A 16114-nucleotide genomic window follows, 5' to 3' on the forward strand; every position below is an offset into this window, starting at 1 on the left:
CTTAGTGTTAGTGCAAACGTAATAAATGCTGCCAGCACGTACCTGCATATTTTTTTGTTCGAGCTTAAAAAAAAAAACGCGGTTGTGAACCACACATGCGGCAGCCGCGGTGGCCGCATAATGTTGAGACGTATATCGCCGTTGGCAGCCTGGTACCACTAATACGATATATTTACACTAAAATTTCTAAAAAAACAATTTAAGCTTTTGACGGCCTTGGAACGCTAACAAGCTCAGCGTTCATTTTCATATATATTGTTCCCACCTGTATATATCAGGTGCACTGCCTGACTTGAAGTAGAGACACTTGCTCTCCTGTGTACTACTGGTTTCCGGAAGCCGTACGCGTCTGTAGGCCTTCCACGGTGACATCGTGTAGTCCCGTGAAATGCGCGTCCAAAAACTCGATGGAATTTTCCGATGTTTTTACGAAGGGGGAATTCCTCGTCGAGCCATCGAAGCAGCTCGTGCTCGGGGACCTTGACTTCGTGGACAAATACCTCGACGTACTTGGTAATGACGGTGCTCCAGACCGAGATCTCATCGACTCCGCGCCGTAGCATCGTCGCGCAGCCGTTCATTAATATAAAGGGCAGGTCGCGGTCGTTGCAAGTTGCAGCGTTTTTGCATTTCACCCCTATCGAAATGCGGCCGCCGTGGCCGTGATATAATCCCGCGACCTCGTGCTTAGCAGCGCAACGCCATAGCCGATAAGCCACCACGGCGGGTCAGCATGCGAAAATGAAAGTAATACCGGTGAACGGAGGTCGCAGGAGCGTCCCCGAGATTAAAGAAAAAAAAAAGAAAAAAAAAAGAAGGAGACGGCGTAGGATCTTTAGGGCACCCAAGGGGCAGTGAGAGTATCAAAGCTGTGATCAGTCCGTGTTTCAGCTTGTGTGCCTCAGTTGCCGCTTTTGTGTCCTGGGGCACCCTCCGATTATCCTGAGGGTCACAATACTTAGAGACCCTAAAGCGCTTCTCGAACATAGAATGGCCTCACTGTTACAGGAGTTCGTCTGACGAATTGTTTCGAATCCATACTATAAGTGGACTTACGGGATTTGTCATTTTGCTCTCTTTCCTGCTCCCTCCCCTTCCATTACTATGTTTCTGTCTCGTCCCTTATGAAGAGTATAGGCAGGCGTTGTGCCCCTTCCGGTGGCAGTTGCGACCCTGCTCCTCGCTTACCCCTTTTCCGTCAATGTGTATACGTTTTTCAAACAAATAATGACGCACCGATACCCAGCTCTCTCTCTTTCGTCTTCGCTAGCGCGCTGGAAACTGCACAGCGGAGAAGCCGAGTCCAAAGCCCTGGCCAAATGTTCAGTGTCCCGGTGAAGAAAGAGCTCGTCGCGGCACCCCGTGGCGGTTGCGGTAATCTACGCAACGCAGCACGCCGCCGCTGCTGCTGCTGCTGCTACCTCGGGGGCCACGCGCAGCTACGCGCAATGCAAAGATGAAATGATTTTTCTGTCTTCTTGAAATCGCCGACATATATATTTTTCATTTAAAAACTCAAAATGAGCAACTATGTATTACTGAGAATGCTCTCGCGATGACGAAATCAGCCAATAGCGTTGGTCTGCCAGCTGCTTTCGATGACGCTGCATGACCACATTGCGGCAAGCGATTTTTTCCTATTTTTGACACGAGATTTTAAATTGTCTGCAGCATGCAGTGCAAGAATATTTGGCTCACATGTTCACAGCACCTTCTATGATAGATCGGCAACGCATTCTTAGCATGTTAAAAAGTGTTTGAGGGCCCCTTTGATGTAATTTTGTAAACATCTCTATTGTGTATGTGAGTGAGTGAGTGGGCCATTTGTGTGATCCCCGCGTTTATTATAATTATCACCCAGCACCTGAAGTAGCATGTGAGCCAATCAGCCAGGCTAAATCTCCAGCATATCATTAAAGGAGTACCGACACAAAAATTTTAAGTCGGGATAACTCGTGAGATCGGTTTAGGTGGACACACACATCGTCTACAAAATATCAGCAGCGAATATAGCTTAAGACATATTTAAAATCAATTGTAAGAGTACGTGCGCGCAGCCACTCGCAAAGCGCAGCACCTCGCGACATTGACATCAAGGAAGGATTGTAAATAATCAAGAAAACGCTACGTCACCGCACCTACGTCACGAGTTTGCGGTGCCTTTCTTTTTGTTCTCCGTGGTCGAGACTCGAGACGGTGGCCTCGTTCGCCGCTGACGGGGGCACAAAAATCGGCTCAATTGTTTCTGTCACAATATAACTATTAGAGTAAAGTGACCTCGAAAGTGTGCATGTTTTGAAACGTTGTGCAATATGGTTAATCGTTGACGTGATTTTAGCTCGCGAGCGGTCAGCGCAGCCACCGCAGCAATCGTCTCTACGAAGCGGCTCGCCTTGCTAACGTGTTTTCTCATCGCTACCAAGGCCGTCGGCAAAACTAATTGTACCGTCAGTTATGAGCGTCATAAATGTGCAGACGTTGATTGTGTTGACGCATATAGGTGCTTTTACGAGCTGCGGACGGATCACAAGGGCCGTCGGCCCCGGATCAGACGGCCAGAGAGCTAGGCCTATACCGTTTCCCAGCGATCGCCAGCTCGCCTGTGGTGGATCGAATCGAAAGCGGTTGGCCACGTCTAATACGGTGGCGACTCCCGCCTGGAGGAAATAGTCGCTGCTGGACGACGAAAACGAGGACGGCGACGACATCGCAAAGCTCGTGCAGGCGTAGCAGACGAACTAGCAACACGAAGCTCGCTCGCCTGCGAGCGCGTTGGCTTGAACACGTCAGTTTTGTGCGATCACGTGCTTACTGTGTTTACAATCCCTCTTCTCTCATCTCGTTGCTCTCTGAAACCGAAACTTGGACTGGTCGCTGCAAAGAAGATTCCAAATAATTACCTGTAGCGCTCTGAAGCAAATGAGGTTTCGCGCCGTGATTACTGGGTCATTAGCTACTTACTACAGCAGAAAAAACAAGTTCGAAAATTTTTTGTCAGTACTCCTTTAAAGCTTGTTTATATCTGTCTCACTGGAAGCTCAATTTTCGCGCTGCGCGGTAGAAGGAAGAGGCTCGCTGCCTGGAACATCCTGCAAAGAACCGCTGCCGCGTTTTACAGCGTTTCTCGGTTTCATTCGTTCACGCGTTGTTGACTGCACCACGTGCACCAGTTGACGGTGCTCCCGCTGCACCATAGCCCTCGATTCTCCTGATCGCAAGCGCGCTGCTGTACCGCAGCCCTCGATCGCGGCATGGTAGCAGATGTGCCGCCGCGGTGTAGGGGGCCTCTCTACTTGTTGGCGAGGTGGTGCAGCGGAGGTGCATGGCGTCGTGCAGAGGACCCTCGCAGGTACAATGTCAGCCACTCTAAGTGTCCGCGAGTTCGACATATTGTGAAATGCAATATAAAGTTATATGAAATTTGACTGCTGAACAGGGTGTCGAACCGAACCCGAACCGAAAGCCGTACCCGAACCGCAATATTGGGCGGAATTGAACCCTAACCCGAACCAATGATTTTGGACCGTCCCTAACCCCGACCCAAACTTGAACCAAAAAAAAAAAAAAAAACACGGCAACCGATTCGGCATGAAACGGTTCACGCATATAAGGCGACGAGGGGTGCTGAATAGTTTGCACGATCGCTCGAATAACTATACTTCTACAACCGATGCACCCTACTAGCAGATTGTCACGACTCACAAGCAGCGTTTTGTACGAGAATGGGGATAGACGATGGGTATATAAGTGCTGGTACTACGGCCACTTCGGCTAAGGCACTTGTACTTCTGAAGTGGGCCATGCCTGTTGTGTTCTGCGGCCGAAATGTTTCAGGGGCTCTGCGGAATGAACGATTCTGGTGACGCTCCCTATTCGGCCGTTAGGTGAACTTGTAACTTAAGCTAGTTCATTACATAAACACGAAGAGAGTAAAAGATTATGTCCTCAAGGAGAGATATCAACGAGTTTGGATGCGTGACCTATTGTAATCGTAACACTGCGGTCGCTAAGGAATGCCGTCACCTTCTCAGTGAGCGGTAATGGCGGCTGCAAACGGCACACGAAATCTGCTTTCTTGCGTGCCAAGATTCAACGTAGGTATGGTGCTTAGCCAAGCAGAGTACAACCCTCTTGAAATTATTCGTGGGGAACGTACAATTTGCGTGCTTTTGACCATATGTTGTCAAACTCACTCATGAGTCGACTCACTCATACCGAGACAGACCCGTGAGTCTGAATGTGAATGAGCCCGGCTGAGTAGAATTTTGGTGAGGATACGTCCGAGTGAGTACGGCAGAGTAGAAATTTGGCGAGACTGAGTCCGAGTGAACACTAATATATTTTGTGAGTGAGTCTGGGTGAGTTCTATGTTTTGCCGACCCAAACAACGAAACATCGCTGAAGCCGCCGCGACGGCGGCAACGCGATGCAGCGTGCCACGTAAATCGCGCGAGTGCATAGAGAAGGTCAAGCACAGGAATAAACACCCGTCGTTCGCATTGTCCATTACCGCTCGGTACCTGCAACCTCCCTCCCCCACCCGGCCATCCTCCTGTACGCGCGCCGCCAGCTTTACGCCCGTCCTTATCACAGCAGCGGCAACGCAAGTTGGCGCCGCTAAGGCTATTCTCATGGAGTGAAGTTCTAACTCCCCTCCACGTATCTCCTTGCTTCTCGTTTGCCTACTAGTCGTGCTTCCGCGGCACGCTAGAGGTAGGTTTGAAAGGCAAGTGGAGAAAGGTTCGCTGCGAAGCTCGCAACATCCGAGCGCCTGCGAGTGGTATGTGCTGTGTAAGCTTACCCTTTCACCGCTGCGACCAAGGTCAGACAAAGCGGTACGCTACACGGCGCTGTGGGCCGCGGCGTCGCGAGAGGCGGGCGATATCGAAGTATCCCCGTTTAGCGTGTTTCACAGGTTGCAACTGGAGAGAAAAACAAATCGGAGAAGAAGCACGCGTCGCAATGCAATTTTCAGAGGGCTCATTTCACACAATCGTCATTTCAGAGCCAATTTTGACGATGCGGCGGGTGCGACGCCCAGGGTTGGTTGCTGCCAGGTTTTCTGGCACACGCCGCATGGTTTTTCAAATGTCATGAAAAACCCGTGCGTTATGATATTGTTGACCTATGTTTAATAGGAGCAAATAATGCGCCCAAAAGCGGTTCCTGAAGCTCAGTGCGAGGAGACATGGCAGACGTTCGTTCATAGCTGTTCGCAGCTGGACGTTCAGCTCTGTTGTCTCATGTGTCTTTTATGTCCGTGCCGTTCTGCCTACCCTGCAGCAAATTAAGAGATCACCTATCAACAAGCCCATATAGTTACCCTCATCGCATATGCAGTATTCGGAATTCGGCTGCAGCGACCTCTTCGTGTCACCACAGTGAGATCCTCGCGCAACCATGATTTAGCGTCCGCTTCTGAACAAACTATGTGTGTATGTTGCTCGAAATTGCGCATAAGCGGTGCCTGCTCCTGGTGATATTCTGGCAGCAAACGAGGCCCCACGGCAACCATGAAATACGTTGTTAAGAGTATACCTGTATATGGTGGTTTAATTACGAAATGGAACGCTAGAATTTTTGTATTTGGAGTGGAAAGCGTAAATTAGGGAGCTGTCGGCACTCTTGGCCAATCTCGTTGACATGCGTGTGCTTCTGCCTGCTTCAGCACGCTATCCTAAAGTGGGACTGAAAACCCCCGATTAACAAAAACCTGTGCAACTGGAGCAGATGTTATGGCTCCTTCACTGTAAATTAAAGCATTCTAATATGTTGAGGTAGTCATGCCAAGTTAAGTTAGCCAAGGTAGTATACTAATATCAGTAATTTCAAACCAAATCAATCGACCACAATTATAAAGTACAAGGAAAGCCTCAAGGTACAAACCGACATGGTATTCCCGTACAGATTATATTAGCAAAGTTTTATGCCGGCTTGAAACGCCTGCAATTACCCTAAGCTCAAAACACGGGAGACTGCATAGGCTTATCTACTGGGGGAGGGGGGCAAGGCACTTGCCTCTCCCCTCCCCGAATTGCTTTTCTACGCGTGCCTGCAGTTATTTCAGTGTGCGTGCGTGCGTGTGCGCTTCTTTAGCTGCACAAATTTTTTTTAAAATTCATGTGGCAGATAGGAGTAGCACGCGTCGCAAGACTATTTTCAGAGGGGTCATTTCACACGATCGTGATTTCAACTGTCTTTATATAAATTACTCGGCGAGTAAACTGAGATAACCACCCGCGCACCAAAGGCGTTGCAAACGCACCTGCGAAATCGCCGTGCCGACTGTGCCACTGACATTGGGAGAGTCACACATTGATAAATCACCTTTCATGGCACCGCCACCGCATCTTCGTGACCATCGCGGGGTGAAGGTCGTCTATGCAGACCCTGCCCGCCTACGCCAGCGTTTCCCCACTCGCCCCAGTAGTAGCTGCCGGACTGCTGTTTCTGCAGCGTAGCAGCGCTTCCCTTACGTTCTGCTTCGTGCTATCATGCCCGCGCGTATCGTCAGAACAGCGGCCGAAGAGCTCCAACGAAACGCTAGTCGCGCTGAAGCAAGGCGGGCTCGCATACGTGCCCATATGCAGGGACAACGTGCTGCTGCGCGTGCGACACCCACTGCAGCTCAGCGTCGGAGGTGCCGAGGTGACGCTGCGGGAACACGAGGCACATTGTGCCCGTGTTCCCGCACATCGTGCTATACGGCACGATGCCGCAGAGCGGGAACACGAGGCCGACGCAAAGCGACCACGCCAGACAAGACCCTGCAGTTCTCCAGCTCGAAGCGGAAGAACATTGTGCCCGCCGTGATAACGCCGCAGTGTGGGTGGTGGTGGAAAACTTTTATTGAGAAGGACCGAAGTAAAGAAAATTAAAAAGCAGCGTTGTGGGCGGCTTTCAGGCTGACGGTTGTGGCGTCCAGGCCGTGCCTAGTCGTGACGTCCTCTGCCCAGGTCACCAGCCGGAGTTGGAGATCCGGCTCGGTGCTGGACAAAGCAGCCTCCCACTGCTGCGGACTGGTTAGGTGCCAAGAGGCAGGGGGCAAGTGCGCCGGGCAGGAGAAAAAGATGTGATCGTAATTGGCGCGGGAGCTGTCACGTAAGTGGCAGGCCGGCGAGTACGTCCCGGGGTGGAAGAGGGCAAGACGTGCAGGAGTAAGAAAGGTGTGGGCCTGAAGGTGGCGCCACAAGTGTTGGTGGTGCTGGGAAAGGGATTTGTGCGGTGGGGGGAAGGTTAGACGAGATAGGCGGTAGTGCAAGGTGATATCGTGGTACGTGAGGAGCGCGTCGAGCGTATCCATTCCCGGCGGGGGCGGGCTCGCTCGGTCAGTCGAATCGCGAGCGATGGAATTGGCCGCCTCGTTGCCAGGATGGGCCGCGTGAGCAGGCACCCAGATGATTTGGATTGGGCGAGAGGGAACAGTGTCGGAACGCAAGATACCGGAGGCCGCGGATGCCACCCGTCCAACCGCGTAGTTGTAGACTGCAGGCTTGGAATCACTGAAAATGTATTCCGCGGTGGTTTGCGTGATGGCAAGGGCAATAGCTGCCTCTTCGGCCTCGACCGAGGTCGAAGTGTATACTGAGGCAGTAAGAGTGGGTCGGAAAGAGTTGTCAGTGACTGCAAGGGCTTGGGCTGGGTAGTGGCGGTACGGGGCGGCATCCACGTAAGGCACGGCGGGTTGCCGTTCGTATTGACGCCAGAGCGCGGAGGCTCGCGCTGCTCTACGGGACGGGTGGTGTTCAGGGTGCATATTCTTAGGGAGGGGTTGAACGGTTAGCAGGGAGTAGACGTTGGAAGGGATGGGCAGTGAGGTGAGAATGCGGCGTATTAGGCGGATGGTCTGGTGTACAGTGTTTGTGAGTCGACTGATGAGACTGGTGTGCTTGCCATTGGACTGAAGAAAGCGTCCGAGGATGCGGAGAGTAGAGACGAGGGGAAGGGGTGTGCTGTCAAAGGAGACTGAGTGGAGAAGGCGACAGGGGGGCCATTCCCCGAGGCAGAAGGAGCAAAAGCTCCGATTTGGCCGGGGAGCAGCTCATCCCGACAGACCGGGCGTGAGTCGCCACCGTGTCCACGCCCGCCTGGAGAGTGGTCTCCATGTCGCCAAGATTGCCGGTGGTCACCCATAGGGTGATGTCATCGGCGTAGAAGGCGTGAGACAGAGCTGGGATAGTGCGTAGTGCACGTGCCAGCGGGAAGAGGGTGAGGTTAAATAGAAGAGAGGACAAGACAGAGCCTTGGGGAGTACCCTTGTTGCCAAGGGAGAAAGAAGAAGAAAGTGGGCCATACGAGATTTCGGCTGTGCGGTGGGCGAGGAAAGCGGTCACGTAAGCATGGACACGGGGTCCGACATGAAGGGAGGAGAGAGCGTCCAAAATGGCGGTGTGGTGTACATTGTCGAATGCTTTGGTAAGGTCCAGCACCAGGATAGCTCGAGCGTGTTTGTGGTGGGAGGGGTGTAGGACATCCTCGGAAAGCTGGAGCAAGACATCCTGGGTGGACAACTGGGGACGAAAGCCGAACATAGAGTCCGGATATAGGTCATGATGATCCAGATAGGTCTGGAGGCGAGCCAGGATGACGTGCTCGAACAGCTTGCCGAGACAGGAGGTGAGCGAGATGGGACGGAGGTGCTCGAGGGCAATAGGTTTACCGGGTTTGTGAATGAAAGAGACACGTGCATGAGTCCAGGAGGAAGGAAGAGTACCGAGCCTGCCAATGCGTATTGAGAAGGTCAGTAAGGGCTTCGAGGGAGGGGGTATCTAGGTTTCGGAGTGCCTTGTCAGTGATGCGGTCCGCCCCCGGGGCCGAGGTGGTGCGGAGCGTGAGTAGCGCCGCACTGAACCTCTCCCAGGGAGATGTCCGCTTCAAGGTCAGGGTTAGGGGGAACCGGTGTAGGCGGGAAGAGTTATAGGGGGGTCGGTGCAGAGGTAGCGGTCCCGGAGGGCCGCCAGGAAGTCAGTATCGGTGAGTGGGGAGGAGTGAAGGAGATGGGATATATCCTTGCGCTGGGAAGCTTTGGTGTGTGTAGGGTCTAGCAGCACCGTGAGAAGTGACCATGTGTCGCGGAGACCCAGGGTGCCGGCCATGCGGTCGCATGTGTGGCCCCACTGTTGTCGAAGAAGAGAGGAGCAGTGCTCCTCCATTTCCGACGCGAGCCGGGCCAAACGGAGGCGCATGCAGCGATTGTGTTTCCGAGCCTGCCACCGGTGGTGGACAGCGTGATAGGCCTCCCAAAGGTGCAGTAGACGGCTGTCTGCCGTGGTGTAGTGTGGTGCTGCAGGGAGTGTGGAAGTGGCAGCATGGACGTCTGCCAAAAGGGTCTCAGTCCAGGCAGAGAGATCGGCGATAGGAGCAGAGGAGGAAGTAGAAAGGCGAGTGGAACGGAAGCGGTGCCAGTCAACTATCTGGGTGAGACGAGTAGAGGTGCGAGCAAGGGAGGGGAGAGGGAAAGTGGTGCAGAGAATGTAGTGATCGCTACCGAGGGAGACTCCCGTATTAGACCAGGTCGGATCGGCTACATTTTTGGCGAGGGTAAGGTCCGGATTGGTGTCTCGTTGGACACCGGATCCGATCATGGTGGGGCGAGCGAAGTCATTAAGGACGGAAAGACATTCGTTGTGGATGAAAGTCCAGAGCGAGTGGCCGTTGCGGGTGTTCTGGAGGTAGCCCCAGCTAGTATGAGGTGCGTTGAAATCGCCCAGAACGACCATGGCGTTGCGGCCAGCGCAGGAGAGCGCTTCGCGGAGGACGAGGAGTAGAGGGGCTGAAGGGGCTTGCCTCAGTGCGACGGCGGGGAAGGATTTCGAGGAGGAGATGGGCACAGTCTGAAACGTCCAGCTCGTGCAGCAAGGTTACGGTGCACAAGCGTGGCAACTTTTGGGTGGGCCTCAGAAGAAAGATGAAACGAGGTGTAGTCGCGCAGCTTCACAGGAGCTAGGGATTCCTGGAGTGCAGGACAGAGGGGAGAGTGTCGGGAGGGATGTTGTGGAGGTGGAGCTGCAAGGTGCTCCGTTTGCCGCGGAACCCCCGAGAGTTCCACTGCGAGAGATTAAGGTGCGGGGGGTGTCTGGCCATGATGGATGGCGGGGTCACCGGACGGCGTTGGGGTAGGTGCCGGGGTGAGAGGGGCGGGGAGCGAGAGGTGCGCGAGGGTGGCCTCAGTCGCGCTCTGGCGGGCCTCTAGGACCGCGACCCTGGTGTCTAGGGCGGTAAGGTGGAATTCGATGGTGGCCACGCGGTTGTCGACACTGGCGATGCGCTCCTCAAGTCGCACGAAGCGCGCCATGACGCACTGCTCAAACGCCTCCAAGAAGCAGGCTGTTTTGCGAACGATGTCACGCTCGGGCGCTACGTCATCGGAAGAGGCGCGCGATGACGCAGCCGAGGGTGCCGTGTTCATTGGCTCCTCTGCTGGCGCCGGCTGAGGCGGCGTTTGTGAAGGTGCGGTAGCTGGGCAAGGAGGAGGAGAAGGAGCGGGGGAGGACAGACGCGCTAGCGCGGCATGCAACTGGCGCGACAGCTCCTGAATTTGCAGCTGCTGGGCAGCGATAGTGGCCTTGAGGGCCGCGGTTTGGGGGTCCGACGTGTGAGGCTGCGATTTCCAGCTTACCGGTGATGTGGTGGTGGGGGCGGTGGACGCCTCGGACCTGGGCAGAGGCGGGAAGGAGAAGGAGCGGTGGCGGCTGGTAGACCGGGCACCACGGGAGGCAGAGCGGCGGCGGGAAGGCCGAGAGGTCTTGTGGATGGGCACGGTGGGTGGCGCTGGTGGGGGAGGCTGAGGCTTAGAGGTGGCCGGAGGTGACGACGGGCCGTTCCGGTCAAACCGGAGCTTGCACGGAGGCGAGCCCGTGACGTGGGCTCCCTTGCACAAGATGCAGCAGGGGACGCAGGTCGGGGGCTCGACTGCCTTGTGAGCCTGGCCGCAGCGGTGACAGAGGGGTGGACTAAGGGTTCGTGCACACGTCCGCGCGGTGGCCAGGAGCCCAGCAGTTAGTGCAGGCCTCGGCCTTCGGGCGTAACGGGTGGCAGCGGTAGATCCCGAACGCGAATGCGACGCAACGCGATAACGCAGACTAGACCCTGCAGTCCGGGACCAGGAAGCGGCCGCGCGTCGTGCCCGGCGTGACGATGAAGTAATACGAGAACACGAGGCGGCAACGGCTCTTGGCACAAGTGACCACCTCCTGCCCAAAAACATCACATTTGCCGGCGGCTAGCACACATTTCGAAAGACAATTCTTCAATAACCAATTCTGATATGCATGTGATATTTCCGATATTCTTTGGTTTACAGCTGACCTCTGGCCTATCCGCGATGCGCACGTGCCCCTGCCCACTGCCGAGTTTCCAAACGAAGACGTGCACTCCTTTATGTTGTGCTCAACATACCAACGCGCACTGCAAAGGAGTACAATACCGGCCTTTTCTCGAAGTAACAGTTACGTTTCCCGGCCATTTCCGCGGGGTTACCTCGTTTTAACTTGATGAATGAGCGTTTTATTGCTTCCCGTCTACCATTCATGTAAATTCGACGCCTCGTGAACGGTGGAGGACAGTATGACATTGTGGAACCCGTCGTTAACGTTCCCATCGTAGTGGACACTATGGTTAAATCGTTACCGCGAAACATACACGAAGACCATGCCATCAGTGTTCACATTAAACGAAAGCTTCTTAACAAGATATACCTCTCTGGCGTGGTCAAAAAATCTGAATTTAAACCCTGGCTCGATGTTTTGTATCGGAGTGCGTTGTACAGGTACTTGGTATCACACTTGACGCCTCCTCTCTACACGCTCTTCCCGACGAGGATTCATTCCAATTGCTCGAGCATTCCGTCGAAACTCTGCCCCAATGCCCCGACGTGCACTATCCACTTGATGCTTGTGTGGCGCTTAACGCATTCGAACAGTCCGGTGTGGGAGAAAAACGCTTCCTGGCCATAGCTCCTGATGAACGCAAACAACCTCTTAGCATACTCTATGAAGAAAGAGCGGAAGAGTTGCAGTTTCCTCAGATATACCTTGGGGAGCCCCGACGCGTTAAACCAGAAGCTCATCCCACAGCATTTACGTATGCCTTCAGTGAGATACGTCGCAAAGACCGTGGCGGTGTCCCGCTTGACCATATCCTGCTCATGGCAATGAAAGTGCTCCGATTTAGAGTCAGTCGCGGCCTGGCCGTCACGTTTCGCATCAACGACGACACCGACGAAATCACATGCCAAATGCTTGAAGACGAACACTTCATACAGGATATCATAGACCAAGACATGACCTTTATGGAGGGTCTTCCACACACGGTCCACTACTGGCTGCAGCTAAAGAAAGATGTCTTCGCTACGATACGCCAGCTTGGCAAGCCGACTGGGTTCCTGACCCTGTCAGCCTCAGATGCATTGGCCGCGATTACTCACTCTGCTTGAGCGGTTGCGCCGTCAAAATCCTGGCGTGCAAGTGGACGTGTCAGGAACGAGATTCATCTACCGTGCTGAGCTCGTCAACAGTGACGCCATGGTGGGCGCCATTTACTTTCACAAGCTCGTGTGCGTCATCTTAAATCTCCTGCGTACAGCCGCACTCTCTCGCCTTTCAAACCCTACCACATCGTGGATTACTTCAATCGCATTGAATTTCAGCACCGGAGTAATCCGCACGCTCACAGCATACTTTCGTTGGACAACGCATCTGGCGAAACCGTCTCCTCGGGCATGCCAGAAACGATCCGCCTCGCAACGCACCTCGTGCCCCTCGATACATCTGTTGCCGTGCCTGCGCACTCAAGTGCACCAACATACGCACACCTGGTACAAGCGCGGAAACTCGTTGCCGTTATGGCACTCCTTTCTGGCCCACTGACAACACTATGGTTGCTGCTTCCCTATCCGGCCACACAAGACGATGCCGAAGGCACGCGGCGCGTGGCGCTAAAGGAGCGCTTTTTGCAGATGAACGCGGCTCTGGAAAGCACAAACTACGGCAACATTGGCCACCTCCCCCGCCATACAATGACTTCCCTGGTAGAGTCCGTCCCCGCGCTGGCGTGACGCGTCCGACCTTGCTTATCCAGCGAACAGTGCAACAAAAGTGGATCAACGTATTCAATCCGTTGGTCCATACTCGACTTAAACATGGGCCTTCAGATCGTCCTAGGCGCGTATACTCGTGTGCTATTTATGTGGTGGATTACGTCAATAAGTCGAATCGCGGAGTTTAAAACCTTCACAAAGCCGTCTTGGACATTTTGGCAGACACTCCAAGCTTACCTTATGCCCAGGCGCTTCGGTTACTCGGCGTTACGATGCTGAAGGCATTTGAGATGAGTGCTCAGGAAGCTCCTTGAACGCTCCTCCGACAGGATAAGTCCGAGTCCAGTAAACGGATCATCTACAATGTCACATGCCTTTCGGAAGAGCGCACGCGCGTTCGCAAAACGCACGTGCAGATGGAAACAGCCGGTCTCGACTCGGCGTCAACGGATGGCTGGAAATTTGGGGTGTTGCGGAGATAAGATCACCAGCCATACAGTGTGGAAGACGTGTGCTTGGCAGATATTGCTGGGCATTACAATGTGCACACCTACCAAAAGCACCGCGACCCAGCCGTCATTCGTTACCGCTGCTATACTCCATCGACGACTCACTGAACTACAAGCGAGAAGAGGTCACACTGTTTCTTACTTTCCGCCAGGAAGTAGACATTTCTAATGGTAATGGTTTTGAGCATATGTAAGCGGAAAACGTGGACGCCTTGCTTCTTAAAATATCTGAGCACGAGAGCAAGTTCGACATGCACCAGCCGTCCGTCGTCTTTGCACCAGATGTGCACAGACGACGGCCATGGTACGAACTACAGACTGCAACTGACCCGCGGCACGTTCCTTTGGTCGACCAAAACGACGATGAAGATTTGCAAGGGGCCCCTGATGCTAACTCCGTAGCGCCAAAAGGCCGTGGTGCCGCCGTCTGCACGTGTCAGGACGTTATGACCGGTAACGCCTACAGGGAAATGATGTGGCTCACCAACAAGCAGTTCGAAGTTGTTCGCGAGGTAATTTACTACTTAACGACACCGACTTCCGACCCACTGAGAATCTTCCTGACTGGTGCTACCGTTTTTGGCAAGACCTTAGTTTTGCGCCTTATCATGGGCGCCTACAACCGATACACTAACACCGCCTCCTCGCGCACGCAGAACCTTCGCATGCGCCACAACCGGTAAGGCCGCGGTTACGATCTGTGGACTGACCGTGCACGCCGCCTTCAAGCTCAGTATACGTGCGAACGGGGGTTCACGTGACGGAGACTTCAACTCATTCCGTACAGCGTTCACCAACGTCAAGTGCGTCATTGTGGACGAATGCAGTATGTTGAGCAGCGACACTCTCGCATGTGTCGACGACCGCCTGCGACAGATCACTGGCAGTTACAACGACCCTTTCGGCGGCTTGGACTTCATGTCTGGTGACTTGCGGAAGCTGCCACCCCTCCACGCCTGCGAGGTGTACAAACGTAGTATAAGACGCAACAGCATCAACACCCACGTGACTTCGCATGACCTCTCCTGCTTCCCGCTTATGCAACTCGTCCGCCAGAGCGAAGCCATGTTCTCCACCACCCTGTCAAAGATCGGCGATTGTCATGCGCTCCAAATGGAACAAGTTGACATGTTTCAAGCCCGCTTCGTCTCCAAATACGACGCAAAGTGCCGCTGTCCTCACCGCGTCAGGCTATACTACTCCAACAAGGACACCGAGGCTTACAACACGCAGGATGCCGTCCAAGACGTGCACGCTATTCACAAGGATAATGGAGACGACGCCATCATCGGCTATCGCAGCGATGCCGACTGGGAGAGTGCAAAGCGTCGGCTACACTCTTACCACTGCTGAGGTATACAAGGTGTTTCATTTTAGCTGCACCAATTTTTTTAAAAATTGCCTGTGGCAGATAGCACAATTAAAATCCTTGATCTAAACTACTCGATGAGGTGGCCATTACTTCCACGAGAAATCAAAACGCCTAATTTAATAATTAAGCGAACTAACTTTTGAAAGAATTATGTTACAGCGCATCTTTCAATCTACGAATTATAGCCGCTGAGATCGCAAGGCGTATCCACTTGGAACGAATTCTCAGGACTGAACCAGCTTCGAGATTAATTTCCAAGGTGTCCGACGAAATGCATGGGCCTTCCTGTCAACTTTGTGCTTCGATCATAAAACAGCGTTTTCCTCAAAAAGTTTTCCTCACCAGCACCTCCAAGTGCTTTTCCTTGCTCCAGTCACCGCACCCCTTAGCACTATGCAACATCAACGTACACTCATTGCCAGCGCACGCCTTCGATGTCCCGCACGACCACGTCGTCCGCGAGCTGCCACTGCTACGCTCATCCGAAACGTGGACAAACACTGCCGTCGACTCGCCAGGTTACAAGTGCGTTAACCTCGCAAAACGATCGCCGAGCTGCTGGAGTCGCCGTTTACGAGCTATGCCACGGAACCACGCTCTTACCGCGAAGCGTTCCCTACCAACTCAACTCGCTGCCCGAGATGAGTTGTGGAGGTGCGTGTGCCGTTAAAGCATCACAGGTGTTCATCGTTGCAACAGTGTACCTCTCACCAGGAGCCTCACGGACCAACGTCACTGACTTCATGCTGCATAACTTCCGTGCGGTGTACCTCGAGTACGCGCCGGTGATCATTACTGAAGAGTTCAACGTCAATGTGCTTCGACGTGAAAACGAGTGGCTGGTCGTGTTCCTTGATGCCGATCTTCGGCTTCGCCTCCTGTCGGACGTCACGCAACCTACTACACGCAACAACACCTGTTTAGATCTTGTCTTCGGAAACGGTGCCGCATCCCTAGTGCACTGCGTGCCATTTTCAACCTACTTCAGCCAGCACAAGACGGTTGTCGCGGTCGTCGAGTGAACTATGTCCCAGTTATATTTACGTGTGTTTACATCCATAATACTATATTTGCTGCGCTTCATTTATACACCTCAATAAGTACCCAAATTACTTCTGGTCATGCGACTATTGTATTACTATAATTTTAAGCACATTCCAGCGAGCGCCCGATCGCATATATGCCCCGCGCGCCCAG

The sequence above is a fragment of the Dermacentor silvarum genome, chromosome 1 (assembly GCF_013339745.2).
Source record: "Dermacentor silvarum isolate Dsil-2018 chromosome 1, BIME_Dsil_1.4, whole genome shotgun sequence".
Classification (NCBI taxonomy): domain Eukaryota; kingdom Metazoa; phylum Arthropoda; class Arachnida; order Ixodida; family Ixodidae; genus Dermacentor; species Dermacentor silvarum.